The sequence below is a fragment of the Arachis hypogaea genome, chromosome 14 (genome assembly GCF_003086295.3).
Source record: "Arachis hypogaea cultivar Tifrunner chromosome 14, arahy.Tifrunner.gnm2.J5K5, whole genome shotgun sequence".
Lineage (NCBI taxonomy): Eukaryota > Viridiplantae > Streptophyta > Magnoliopsida > Fabales > Fabaceae > Arachis > Arachis hypogaea.
Window position 1 is genome coordinate 90,600,215 of NC_092049.1, and position 14,560 is coordinate 90,614,774.

The following is a 14,560-nucleotide window of genomic DNA, read 5'->3' on the forward strand; positions in this document are numbered from 1 at the left end:
ATTAGGGGCTAGGGCAACACAGAACACGCATCGTGCCTCCTTCAGCAGCTCAGCGCCTCAGCCCTCAGCCATTGAGGCTCACCCCCACACCCCAAGTCCCCACTCCGGCACTCCCCACGCCCCACTCCGGCTCTGGCAGTCGCCATTCCCCACGGCGCAGGCCGATCCGGTGACCCTGACCTCATCTTCTCTCCCCACGGCCCACACGGCCCACTCCGAGTCTCGCGGCACGCACCACGCAGTCGCCGACTCCTCCCTTTCTCATCTCTTCACAACCCTCCGTGTTTCACCCCAGTCACTGCTGCTCTTCGTTCGACGGACGACAGTGACAACGTACGGTGCTGCCCTGCTTCTCGGCGACGTTGCTCTGCTCTGCTCTGCTAGTCCTGCTCCCTCTGCTCTGCTCCCTCTGCTCTGCTCTCTTCTCCGGTCTTCTTTTCAGGTCTTCTGCTCAGGTAAGTAATTAATTTTATTATGTCATTAATATTCTAATTAAGGATTAGGGTTTTTGATAAACAGAATTTGTGAATTTTGGTTGTAGGTGTTGATTTTCATTATTAGAACTCTGATTAGGTGTGGCTGTTGATGTGTGTTTAGCTTATTTTTTGTTCTGATTCACTGTTTACTACTGATTTCTGGTGTACTAATTCTTTACTGAGTAGGTGTGGATTTACTGATTCTTTACTGATTAAGTGTGGGTGTTGATGTGTGTTAATTGATTTGTTTAGCTGATTAGTTACTGATTATTTTGTTCAGTTGTTCTTATATGACAAGTTGAGCTGAACTATATTGTACAGGTGCATTGGACCATAAGATCCAGAGACAGCCAAGAAAGTAAAATTGCTGAATGAGAGTATGAAGCAAAGCTTGGTTTAAGGTAATCCAGCACTAACCATTTTGGTATTTTGCACAATGAAGCTGCACACACGCATTCACATGTTCATATTTTGAGAGTATGAAGCAAAGCTTGGTTTAAGATGTTTGGCATTGTTTGGTCACAAAGAGGGATTGTTAGTGTAATATGGTGAAGAGAAAGATTGGATATTGTATAATCCTTATTCTGCCTTCTAGTGTTTGTTTGGTTGATGATTAATTGTATGTAAGCATCTTTTTTTAGTGTAATATGGTGAAGAGATTTAACCATACCTTTAACTCCCATGATAGGGAGATTATTACAAAGTAATCACGATTTATTAGTTGCATTTTAATAATTGGTAGTTATTTGATCTTCTTGTGTTACATTAAATGACTAAATGTTACAATCTCAATCCCTTCTATCCAGATACAATGATTAGATTAAGGATGTAATGAAAAGTGATAGTAGATAAAAAGCAGGAACATAGTGAATAATATAAAAAGGAAAGAATCTGTTAGTGACATTGGTGACACCCATTTGTGCTAACACAAGAAATGCTCATCGATTCCTTACAAGAATCTGTTATGATAATTAGTTACTGATTTTGTACTGATTTCTAAATTTTTACTTGTGTTTACTGTGTATTTACTGATTATTGTTGAATTTGTTCTTGATTTTGTTTGTTTAGGTAACGAACAATGGGAGGAGGAGATAATTGCATTCCTTCAGAAATTATAGAGGAGAATAAAACAATGGAAATTGAAGCTGAAAATGTTGTTGTTCCTGCTGTTGATGCTGCCACAACTCCTGCTGAACCAGAAGCTAATGAAGAAAATTCTGATGGAAAAATGGAGAATCCAGAAGCTGCTCGAACAAGGGGAAAGAAATCGTATGTTTGGCAGCATTTTACTCAACTTCCGTTAACTGAGACAAAGGGACTGCACCAAGCTAAATGTAATCATTGCCAGAAAAAATACGGTTGTCATCCTACTAAACATGGCACAAATTCTCTAAATAAGCATTTAAAGAGTGCTCATAAGTGGATATTTACTAAAGCGGGGAAGAAGGGTACACTTCATGGGTACATGCCCAAAATTGAAGAAGAGGATCTATGCAATGCTTTTAAGGGTTATAACTTAGAAGATTGTAAGAAGTCTGTAGCTGAGTTTGTTGTACTTGATGAAATGCCATTTAAAGTTGTCGAGGGGATTGGGTTTCGTAGGATGTTAAATCGATTTGAGCCAAGATTTACGGTTCCATCTAGGATGACAGTCTCAAGAGATTGCTTTCAACTTTATTTAGATGAGAAAAAAAGGCTAAAAGAATGGTTGGCAAAGTCATGTGCTCGGGTTTGTTTGACAACAGATTGCTGGACATCAAATCAAAACTATACTTATATGAGCTTGACTGCACATTTTGTTGATGAAGAATGGATGTTACAAAAGAGAATTATAAATTTCTGTCAAATTGAGAACCACAAGGGTGACACTGTTGGAAGAGAAATCGAGAAATGCTTGAGAGAGTGGGGAATTGAAAAAGTCTTTACAATCACAGTGGATAATGCAACTTCGAATGATGGAGCTATTACTTATCTTCAAAGGAAATTAGGTGCAAGAGGTGGGTTGGTGTGTGGAGGAAAGTATATGCATGTGAGATGCTGTGCTCATGTTCTTAATTTGGTAGTGAATGAAGGAATTAAAGAGCAACACACTTCAATTGAAAGCATTAGAAATGCTGTAAGGTATGTTAGGTCCTCTCCTCAAAGGACTAAAAAATTTAAAGATGCCATTGAGGCTGAATTAATTGAATCTAAAAGTCTTGTGTGCTTGGATGTTCCAACTAGGTGGAATTCTACCTATCTAATGTTGGAACATGCCGAGAAATTTGAAAAAGCTTTTGATAGACTTTATGATCAAGAACCTGATTTTCTTAGATGGTTTGGAGAGGATAGTGGGGGAAAAAAGAAAATTGGTCCACCTACACCCCTTGATTGGCAACATGCTAGGTTATTCATGGATTTTTTGAGAGTTTTCTATGAGATAACTTTGACTTTCTCATCTTCCTTGCATGTTACATCTAACATATGTTTTCATGAAATTGCATCTGTTGCTTCTCAATTAACATCTTGGAGCCATAATCAATCTGATTTGTTAGGAAGTATGGCATGCTCTATGAAACATAAATATGATAAATATTGGGGACCGGTTGACAAATTTAATCCATTGTTACTTGTTGCTGTTGTATTGGATCCTCGGTACAAATTAGATTATCTCTGTTGGTGTTTGGAGGATGTCTATGATAAGGAAGTATCTACTAGCATGACTGGTGTTGTTAAACTCACATTAGATGCATTGCATAAGTTTTATGAAAAAGAGGTTGTCGATGATAAAGGAAGGGATGATGGTGGAGATTCATCTAGTGTTGTATTGGATGACAATATTAAAATCTCAGCTGGTGCCAAGGGCGTTTCTGAAAATCGAGTGAATATGTGGAAGAAACAAAAAAGAGAGAAGGCTAATGCAGATAGCAAGTCAGATGTGGAGAGATATTTGGCCGAGGATACTGTGGAAGATGAGAATTTTAATATATTGACTTGGTGGAAAGTGAATGCTTCAAAATACAGGATTCTTTCTCTTATAGCCCGCGACATCTTGGGTATTCCGGTTTCAACTGTTGCTTCTGAATCATGCTTCAGCACCGGTGGACGTGTGCTTGATGTCTTTCGTAGCTCTTTGTCACCATTAATGGCTGAAGCTTTGATATGCACTCAAAGTTGGTTGTGCCCTTCTAAACAAGACGTTGGAGATCAAGAGTTTGATCAATTTGATAACAGTCAGAAAATTGTTGAAGGTACATTTATGATATCTTTATTATTTGTGACTTATTTATTTAAAGTAATAATCTTTTATATGAAAAATGAGTAATTTTATATGTTTTGCAGGTTTCACTAATGCATCCACATCACAAGGAACAAGTTGACAACATTAATGGCTATTGATAGAGGATGATTATTCTTATGTATTGTAAACCTTAACATTTTATTTGTATTGACTTAAATATTATTGTGTTATTTGTATTGACTTTAGACTAATGCATATTATTATGTTATTTGTATTGACTTAAATATTTAGTGTTATTAGACAATATTAGTATTGGACTATTGATTGTGATGATGCTTTGATATTGATTGTGATTATGTTTTAATTTTGAAGAAGGGTTGCTTATGGCCCGGTTATGGCCCGGTTTTCACCCGGTTTTCACCCGGTTTAATTGTGGCCCGAAAGACTGTTGGTTTCATCGGGTCTAGGGCCGGGTCTGGGTCTAATAAATAGACCCGGTCTATATTTCGGGCCGGGTCTGGGTCACCTCGGACCCGGCTTCACCCGGCCCATGTGCACCCCTAAGATAAACATTCAAATTTTCGTATCAAAATAATATCTGAAATTCTACTAAAAATCTGAAAGTTAAAGCTAAAATTTTGTCCCATCATTTATATTAAATTAAATATTTAAAATTAATAAATCTTAAATTTAACAAATTTAAAAAATTTCAAAATGCTAAAAAAATTAAAATTATACACAAAAATATCTAAAAAAATTTAAGTTCTATTTATTTTAAACATGCATAATATACGATAAAGACATTTTAAATTTTATTAATTATAACTAAATATAGTATAAAAACAAAAAAACTATTCTCTTTTCAACTGAAATTCTAATTCTAATGTCTATACATTTCGACTACAATAAAAAAAAATAACCAAGGGGGCCGAAGAAAGAAAAACTTACCTAGGAGCATTTTGAGATGAAAAATGATTTATTTAATTAGATATTCAGTTAATTTTTTTATTTTTAAATAAAATAAAATTTAAAATTTAATAATAAATAAAAATATTAAATAAAAATATTTTAAAAATTAATTAAATTCAAGTATTCATATATAAAATTCTCGATTTTAAATGTGTTGTTTCAATATTGCATACAAAAATTAATAAATAATAAACTACATATCTCTTATCCTGAACATTGTGTCAAAAAATCTTATCCAATGCATAGAAAGTAAAAATTTCACGTGATGCTAAGTTGTTTAATTCTTAGACTGTCAGAATAAGGCTCGGATCATGCCCCTCTTCTCCTAAACTCTAATCCGAGAACTGAGAGATCTAAACGCCGATTCAAATTCTAAGAAAGATGGTGTTCCAATGATGAAATAAGGCAGATTGTTAGAGAGGTTTGGCATGAACAGATTGATGGTTCAGCCATGTATATCCTAACTCAAAAAATAAAGCGTTGTCGGCATAAGATTGTCAGATGGCAGCAAGAACACAGATCTAATTCGAAGGTGGAGATTGATTTACTACAGTCGGAATTAGAGGAACTTCGTTTAGCAGGAATTCATGGAGGCGACATCATTTCAGAAATAGAGGACAAACTTGAAAAAGCATTGCAAAAGGAGGAATCTTATTGGAAAGATAAGTCTAGAGTCAAATGGCTCAAATCTGGTGATCAGAATACAGCTTTCTTCCATCAGAAATTCAAAAATCGAACTCGAAGGAATAGAATTTGGCAACTAACTGGCAGTGATGGTGAAGTGGCTACTTCAAATGCTGGTATTGCTTCTATGGCTGAATCTTATTTCAAGGACATCTTTTCCTCCACTTGTCATGAGAACCCTGAACCTCTGTTTATTGATTTTGAACCTAAGGTTACAGCTCACATGAACCGTAGGCTTCAAAGACCAGTGACTATGGAGGAAGTGAAACGCGCAACATTTAGCATTCATCCTCAAAGTGCTCCAGGAGATGATGGTATGACAGCAAAATTTTTTCAAAGCTTCTGGAACATATTTAGTGGTGATGTGTTTCGAGCAGTTAAGAGCTTCTTTTCTGGGGGCAGAATCTTGAAGGGTTTTAACCACACTCAGATCTGTCTTATTCCCAAGATTTCTGATGCTATAGATATGACTCAGGTAAGACCAATAAGCCTATCTTCAGTCTTTTACAAGATTATCTCCAAAGTATTTGTACATAGGCTTCAGGGTATGATGAATAGACTAATTAGCCCTACGCAGAGTGCTTTTATTAAAGGCAGATTAATCTCTGATAATATCCTAATTGCTCACGAGTGTATGCATTACTTGAAGAACAAAAAAAGGGGTCTCGAAAATGAAATGGCGCTAAAATTAGATATGAGTAAGGCATATGATAGGGTGGAATGGCACTTTCTTTGGTTTATATTGGAGAAGTTTGGTTTTGACTCCCGATGGATCATGTGGATTCGAGAATTAGTGACAACTGTTTCTTATTCTGTTATTGTGGAAGGACAACCTTATGGTTTCTTCAAACCAAATAGAGGTATTCGACAAGGAGATCCTCTATCCCCCTATCTTTTTCTTTTTTGTGTAGAAGGTCTCTCCTTCTTACTACACAAGGCAGAACAAAATAGACTAATTCAGGATCTTTAGATACATAGGCGATGTCCTAAGGTCAATCACCTCCTGTTTGCTGATGATTCCATTTTATTCTGTAAGGCTAATCCTGAAGCATGTTCAAATATCCTGCATTTATTGAATTCTTATGAAAGCATCAGTGGCCAGAGGGTAAATCTTAATAAATCTGCTGTATTCTTTAGCCACAACACTCCGTCCACTACTCGTACACTACTGGCTAACTCTATGAATATTAATCATATTGGGACTCAGGATAAATACCTTGGTTTGCCTTCTACAGTCTCTAAATCGAAAAAGGCTTCTTTTAGTATGATCAAAGAAAAGGTTCGGAAAAGAATCCAAGGGTGGAAGCGCAATCTTCTTTCGTCAGGTGGTAGACACGTATTGCTTAAGGCAGTGGGAGAAGCTATTCCTATTTATACATTGTCTTGCTTCAAGTTGCCTGATAGTTTAATTTCAGAAATTCACTCTCTACTTTCTCAGTTCTGGTGGGGACAAAAAGGTTCTGAAAGGAGGATGGTTTGGATTAGCTGGGACACTATGACCCGCCCACGAAAAGAAGGAGGCCTTGGATTTAAAGATCTCAGAATCCAAAATCTGGCGCTTTTAGGCAAACAGTTTTGGTGACTTGTAACACAGCCTACTTCCTTATTATCCAAAATCTTAAGAGGTAAATACTTTAGCAATGGTAATGCCATAACGGCAGAAATTGGAGTCTTACCTTCTTGGGGATGGAGGAGCATACTGGAAGGCCGAAAGATTGTTGAAAAAGGTCTTAATTGGGCTGTGGGTACTGGTGAGAATATCCGAACCTTTGAGGATCCTTGGCTGCCTCCTTCGTATCCTTTAATGATTTCTGACATGCCAAATAGACAGGCTATTTCTGAGTTGGTTCCAAGAGTTAAAGATCTAATTACTGAAGATAGAAATTGGAATCAGAATCTCATTCAAGAATTATTTCCCCAAGACGTTGCAAACAGGATTTTGTCAGTTAAAATTCAGCAGAGTAGGGACAAATTGCAATGGGATTTGAACAAATCCAAGCAATATGATACAGCTTCAGGTTACAGAATTGGCTATTTATTTTACCATCCGCCTCTGGAGCTTTGCCCTAATTATATGCAGCAGAAAAAGCCGTGGATTGATCTATGGAAGTTGAACTTGCCTCACAAAATTAAGCTATTTATCTGGAAAGCTCTCCATGGCCGACTTCCGGTGCTTGCTCAGATTCATCACCGCATCCCATCTATATCACCAATATGCCCTTGCTGTCATGAAGCAACGGAAACAGTCACTCATTGTTTGATCGATTGCTCTAGAATTAAAGACGTGTGGTCTCAGAGTTATCTTCGTGATTGTCTTCCCCCTCAGAGTTCTAACGACTTTTGAACATGGTGGACTGCATCAACAGAGATACTTAACCCGTTGAAGAATGCTAATCGTAATCCTCAATTGCTTGCCATCATTTGCTGGAACTGCTGGAAAGCTCGCAACCAGTTGATTTTTGAAGGTTCTACTTCTATGTCGTCTGCCATTCTAGCAAGCTCTGTCAAGTTGCTCCGTGAAATCCAAAGAACTCCCAATTTAGGTCGTCATCTCCATGAGACAAGCTCTTAGTTGCATTCAATTTGATTTATCATTATTTCTTCTTTAAGATTTTTCTTCGTTTTTCGACCACGCACCGTTGGATGAATACCTTCAGTGTAGTGTCTTTGGGAAATCCCCACCTTTTATTATGCTGCTCTGCTTTTGGACATCTTTATATTTTATTTTTTAATAATTAATGAAATATAACCTATTATCTTTAAAAAAAAATAAAAACAAAAAAACTATGTCTCTTTTCAACTGAAATTCTAATTCTAATGTCTATACATTTCGACTACAATAAAAAAAATAACCAAGGGGGCCGAAGAAAGAAAAACTTACCTAGGAGCATTTTGAGATGAAAAATGATTTATTTAATTAGATATTCAGTTAATTTTTTTATTTTTAAATAAAATAAAATTTAAAATTTAATAATAAATAAAAATATTAAATAAAAATATTTTAAAAATTAATTAAATTCAAGTATTCATATATAAAATTCTCAATTTTAAATGTGTTGTTTCAATATTGCATACAAAAATTAATAAATAATAAACTACATATCTCTTATCGTGAACATTGTGTCAGAAAATCTTATCCAATGCATAAAAAATAAAAATTTCACGTGATGCTAAGTTGTTTAATTCTTATTTATTTTATTGAATTTCGGAAGTTTGGTCTAGGGTTTATCTTTTATTTTTCTTCTTCTCTTTACTCGCATACTTTTCGTATTTTTTTTAAGTAAATAAATTAAATATTTTATTTATAAATATAGATAATTTATAATTTATTTTGTGTTGTTTAATTTATTTCGTTTATAATGTAAAAAAATAATTATATATATATTTTTAATTATACACGTATGTTTAATAAATATATTTTTTAATTAAAAATACAATTTAATTTTATACAATAATATTAATTTTAATTCAAAAATAGTAATTTAACTAATATATTTTTTTAAAAAAAAATTAACTCATTTGAATTAATACTAAAAAAAATAAATCGAATTAAATTAAAAAAATATTTAATTGCCCATGAATTTGAAAAGTCAAAATTAAATGTTACAACAATCATTCATCTCTACTGCTTGATCAGATGTGCTCAACTGCTCAATGTTTCCATTCATTTCCTAAGGAACGTGCGCGTTTTCGCCACCACCAATACGTGACATTTACCTCAATGCATATAATAGTACCAACACACGGAATGAAATTTAAATATAATATAATAATAGTTATTGTTATCAACCTCAAATTATATACTGATTAGTAATTTTGATATCTGATTTTTAAATTTTTTTATGTTTTTATTTTTTTAATATTAATTTAAATATATTAATTGGTTTCTAAAAGAATAATATTCTGATTTTAAATAGGTAATTCGTGATATATCTAGTTGTTCGACTCATTAATGAGTTAAAATCATCCATCTCTTCTATTATTTTAAAACTACTCATCTTTTTTATTGTTTAAAACATCCATCTTTTATATTATTTGAAACGTTTAATTTTTAAGATTTTAATACAAACAAACAAAGTTATTCATTTAAAATTTAAAGTGTAGATGAAATATAATATAAATTAATTAAAGTCAATCTAAATAATAACAAAATATATCGATTTTTATTTTTTAAATTTGTATAAATTAAATTATTAGTATTTTTTTATTTTCAAAAATTATATTTTTATATTTACAAATACACATATCTCGTTTACCGTATAAACGAGATAAACGATAAACGAGATAATTATGAATTTATCTCGTTTATACTGTAAACGAAATAGGTGTATTTTGTCAAATTACATATATCTCATTTGCAAACGATATAAAGCCAAATAAAAGGAAAAGTATAAGGGAACGATGTATAGTAAGAAAAAATATACGTGCCAAGACTGGTCTCTGCCAACTATTACTAACAATAATTAAAAATAATTTAATATAGGGTAAAGTATACTTTTTGTCCTCGAAGTTTGGCAAAAGTTTCAAAAATACCCCTAAGTTTTATTTTGTTTCAATTTTGTCCCAAAAGTTTTCGATTTGCATCAAATATACCCTCGACCATTGCATTTTTAAAAAATTTTAAGACCAATCTAACAATAATCCATGAAAATTATGTTTGATTTGCTTGTGTTGAGTGTTGTTCTTATGTTATTGTTGTTGAATTGATCTTAAATGTTTTGAAAAATTAGCCGTTAGGGATATATTTTATGCAAATAAAAAATTTCTAGGACAAAATTGAAACCAAATAAAATTTAGGGGTATTTTTGAAATTTTTGTAAAACTTCAGGGATAAAAAATATACTTTACCCTTTAATATAATTTTATAACTCAATTAGGAATTAAAGTGGGGTGCATGAAATTAGTATTGTGAAAGGTTGTGGAACTTGTAACCGTACATGAGGCAACTACAACGTTGAAAGAGAAGCCTGCGTTGCAACCCATCACCCAATCCTAATCTTAGTTTTCATTGCCGGCTGTGTCTTCTTCGTAGAATATTTCCAGTCACTGGGACGCCGCCATGACCAGTCGACGGTGACCGCCTCTTCCCCCGGATCCCACTTGGTTGCACCAACAGCCCCGTGGAAGAGAGCTGTGACATGAGTGCATGAAAGTGTCGCGCAACCCTCTTCTCCTCAACCATCCCCGGTAATCTCTCCGTCTTGAATTTGTTCACGTCAATAAGAATCTGCAATCGCCATTTCATTTGTGACATAGACCCTTCCTCGAGAACTGATTTTCGGTCACCGCAATTTTCGTCATCATACGTTGAGCCATAGCCTTCCAAAAAAGGGGTTGTCATTGTCATTGTTGTAGATCGAGCCATAGCGTTCTTCTTCCGTTGAGCCATAGCCCTCCACTTCCATAGGATCAATGTGAACTGCCCACACAGACCACCGGCAACGTGAACAGCCACTCTCATTGACAAATAGTATTTAAAATCCGTAGGAGAAAGGTGTATGTGTCTCTGTTGAAGAAGAGTGTATCACATTACGTCCATGGATCTATCAATTTGTGAAGAAGCATCGTACGACACTGCATATGACGTGAGTGATCATTCTAATACCACCGATGTTAATGTTCCATCTCTGAGTGAAAATGACACACCACTTGTGGACAAGGTAATTTGTGTGTTAGTAGTATATTTGGTTATGCCTATCTGCAACTTGTTTTTTATGTTTTTATTGTTGAGTTATTAATAGGGATACACTTTGTTGTAAGGATTGTAATTTCGTTTGTTTAATTAGAATTGGTGTGGATATTCTTTCTTTCAATTATGCTAGAATGATGCTACATTTTCTACATGTGATGTGTTTTATTATTCTTTTGTTCACCATGTTAAGATGATGTTTGCAGTTATGAATAATTTTTTTTTCAATTTTTTTATGGTTATGATCATGGATAGTGATGTTTTCTATAAGTTTATTTTTGGTTGTTTATTAGTAGGTATTATCAAAATTTAAGTGGTTGTTGGAAGTGTTTTTATCAGTGTCGAATGGTCGATGTTTATCTTGTTTGGTGATATGTCCTCGGTTATCGATTCCAGGGGAAAGAATCTGTAGACGTTATTCAATTAAAGGATGATGCTACGGCAATCAATAATGAGGTGTGAAACATATTTTATTCTTGTCACGAAATTAGTGAGATATTGAAAATTAATTAGTTTAGTGTTTTCTGTGTTGAATGATACCTTTTCTGAATGGATATGCAGTTGCCAGATCACACTGAAATTCTAATGGAGGAAATCCCGTACGTAGGATTGAGATTTGATTCATTGCAGCGGCACAAGAGTTCTATTCTAATTATGAAAAGAAAGTTGGGTTTGTGACTAGGATTAGGAATACCAACTTTGACAAGACCAAGAAGGAATCAATGGTACCTATTAACCAATCGATACACTGCAGTCGTGAAGGTTATCGGGAGTCTCGAGTGAAGGCAGCAACTCGGGTAAAGAGAATAACACTGCAGTCGTGCATATGGCACATAATGAAGAAGATACCGCATAAGCTCGGAGGATATGATCGGTACAGAGAAATAGATGCTAAAATAAATGGCACTGTTTGGAATGTCCATTCTGTGGAATGTTTCGAGAAGGATTGGTGCGCATTCATTGCTGGGTTTAACTTAGAGAAAAATAGATGGCTATCAGGTTCGTTCTGTATCGTGCTCTTATGTTCTTTTTGGATAGTAGGTTTGTTATGCGGGTTCTGTTTTAACTGTACTCAAATTTAGTCACCGTTGTTGTTGGATGATTTGTAACCTATTTGTATACTTTTATGGGATATCTCTATCTGAAAGGTCGATGACTACTTAGTGCACTAAGTCTTTATTTGTGTGTTGTGATGTAGCTAGTTGTTCATGATGGTGATTATTTCTTTGTTTTCTTTTGGTTTTGTAGACCTTTGTGACGATCGTCAAATGTGGGTTCCAATATATTTTCAAGGTGAATTTTAGGCTGGTATGAGAAGTACCCAACGGAGTGAGAGCATGCACGCCTTTTTCGGTGGTTACTTGCATTGCAAAAGTGGACTGGTTCAGTTCGTGCATGAGTATGATAACGTGCTTGGGAACAAGGAGCAAAAGGAACTGGAGGACGATAATGCAGACTCTAAAGAAGTTGTCCCATGTTTATCGAGCTCTACAATTGAAAGACAATTTCAACGTGAGTACACAACCTCTAAGTTTAGGGAAGTACAACAGGAATTCAGGAAAAGTGGGGATTGTTTAGTCCGTGGTGTGACTCAAGAAGGTGATTTGTTTCGTGTGATCGTGAACGAGCAATACCTACTATATGGGGAGCCCAAGTCCTGGACGAACAGTGTCAAGTTTGACCCAGCGATACATAAGGTTCGGTGCGAATGCAACATGTTTGAATCAAGAGGTATTCTTTGTTGCTACTGTCTTACTGTGTTCTTTTATTATGGAGTAGACAAAGTACCATCTCGCTATGTTATCCCTCGATGGAGTAAGAATGTACAGCAAAAACATACTTTCATCAAGAGCAGCCATGACGAGAAGCGATCAGACGAAAGCCACAACTTATTTAGAGGACTGTGTTCACACTTCTATAATGTTACCTAAGATTTCGTGACATGCGAAGAAGAAGCGGCCATGTTACATTCGGGTCTTGATGAGTTAAGGGTAAAGCTGTTTGATTATCGTGCGAACTTGGGGTCCAAACGTGTTCCAACTACACAAAATAGCATGGTGACACAGCGGGACCCCGCTCTTGGTGCATCTGACATTCGAGGTCCTTCAAAGGTTTCAACGAATGGTCGGCCGAGATTGAAGAGGCTTGGATCTGAACTCGACACCTCCATCAAGAAATCTATGCAAAGAAAGAAGAAGAATCCACTGCCGGTATGTATTTATCATTTTGTTAGTTTTGAACCACTTGTTAACATGACTAGATGGATAAAGTTGAAACTGTTATTCACTTTATGTTTATGCATGTTTGTTCTTTTTAGAAAATTGATGAAGCATTGAATCCAGATATAGTGGGGGGGGGTTCTATTAGGAGAGCGAATGAATCACATGAACATGGTGGGTTCTTGTCTTTGTTAAACTCATTTCGGCATACTTAGAAGACTTTTGATAAATGGATTTGTATGGAGATATCCCTTTCTTTGTTAGTAACTTTTTTTCACTTAACTTTGACAAAGTAATCAAGTTTTTTAAGTAATAAATATTGTTAAGCTGAGGATATATTATTACTCGCTGATGAACCACCAGCTTGAATATACGTCTCTCAAACAGTTAATCCACGATTTCATTTGAGACTTCTCGAGACATCAGTTCTACCGATTTACAGGGAGATTAGGGTCTCTGTGGTAGAGGCTAGAACCCAAGGTGCAGCATTCTTTGATCCGGAAGATCCGATCTTGTCTGTGACGTTTTGAGTAGGGTCATTAAGGAGAATGAATTGTATGAGCTTCACCCTCAATCAGAATGGATCCGCACTAAACCTGGGGTTCAGATCTGGAGGAGTATTGGCAGCTGCTCAAACCAGTGTCAATCACATACAGCCTGCCATTGAAGAAATCACTCACAAGCAAAGGAAACAGTATTACCAGATTTAATTCAGAAAGACAAAGCAACTCCAATCCGCAACTATCCTCTTTTCATAGTTTACACGACTTCTGAGTTCTAATTACACTGTTTATTTATTCCCTTTATTTTATGCAATTAAAAAATAACATACCAACATCTCCTACTCTTTCATCTGCCTGACTAAGACCTACAAGATAACCATAGATTGCTTCAAGCCAACAATCCTCGTGGGATCGACCCTGACTCGCTCAGGTATTACTTGGACGACCCAGTGCACTTGCTGGTACTGTTGTACAAATGTGTGGGGGTTCATACGTACCAGTCTCGAGGTCATATCTACAGATGATAGTATCTATCTCTCTCAAGCTAAGTATGCTTCAGATCTTCTTGGTCGAGCTAGGATTACAGATAGTCACATTGAGTCTACTCCCCCTTGAACCTAATGTTCGATTTACTCCTATGAATAGCACTGTTTTGGATAATCCTACTCTTTATCGACAGTTAGTTGGGCGTCTCATCTACTTGATTGTCCTCATACTACTCATTATGCGTCAGTTCTTCGCATTCTTCGTTACATCAAAGGCACCCTATTTCATGGCCTTTATTTCTCTGCCCATTCATC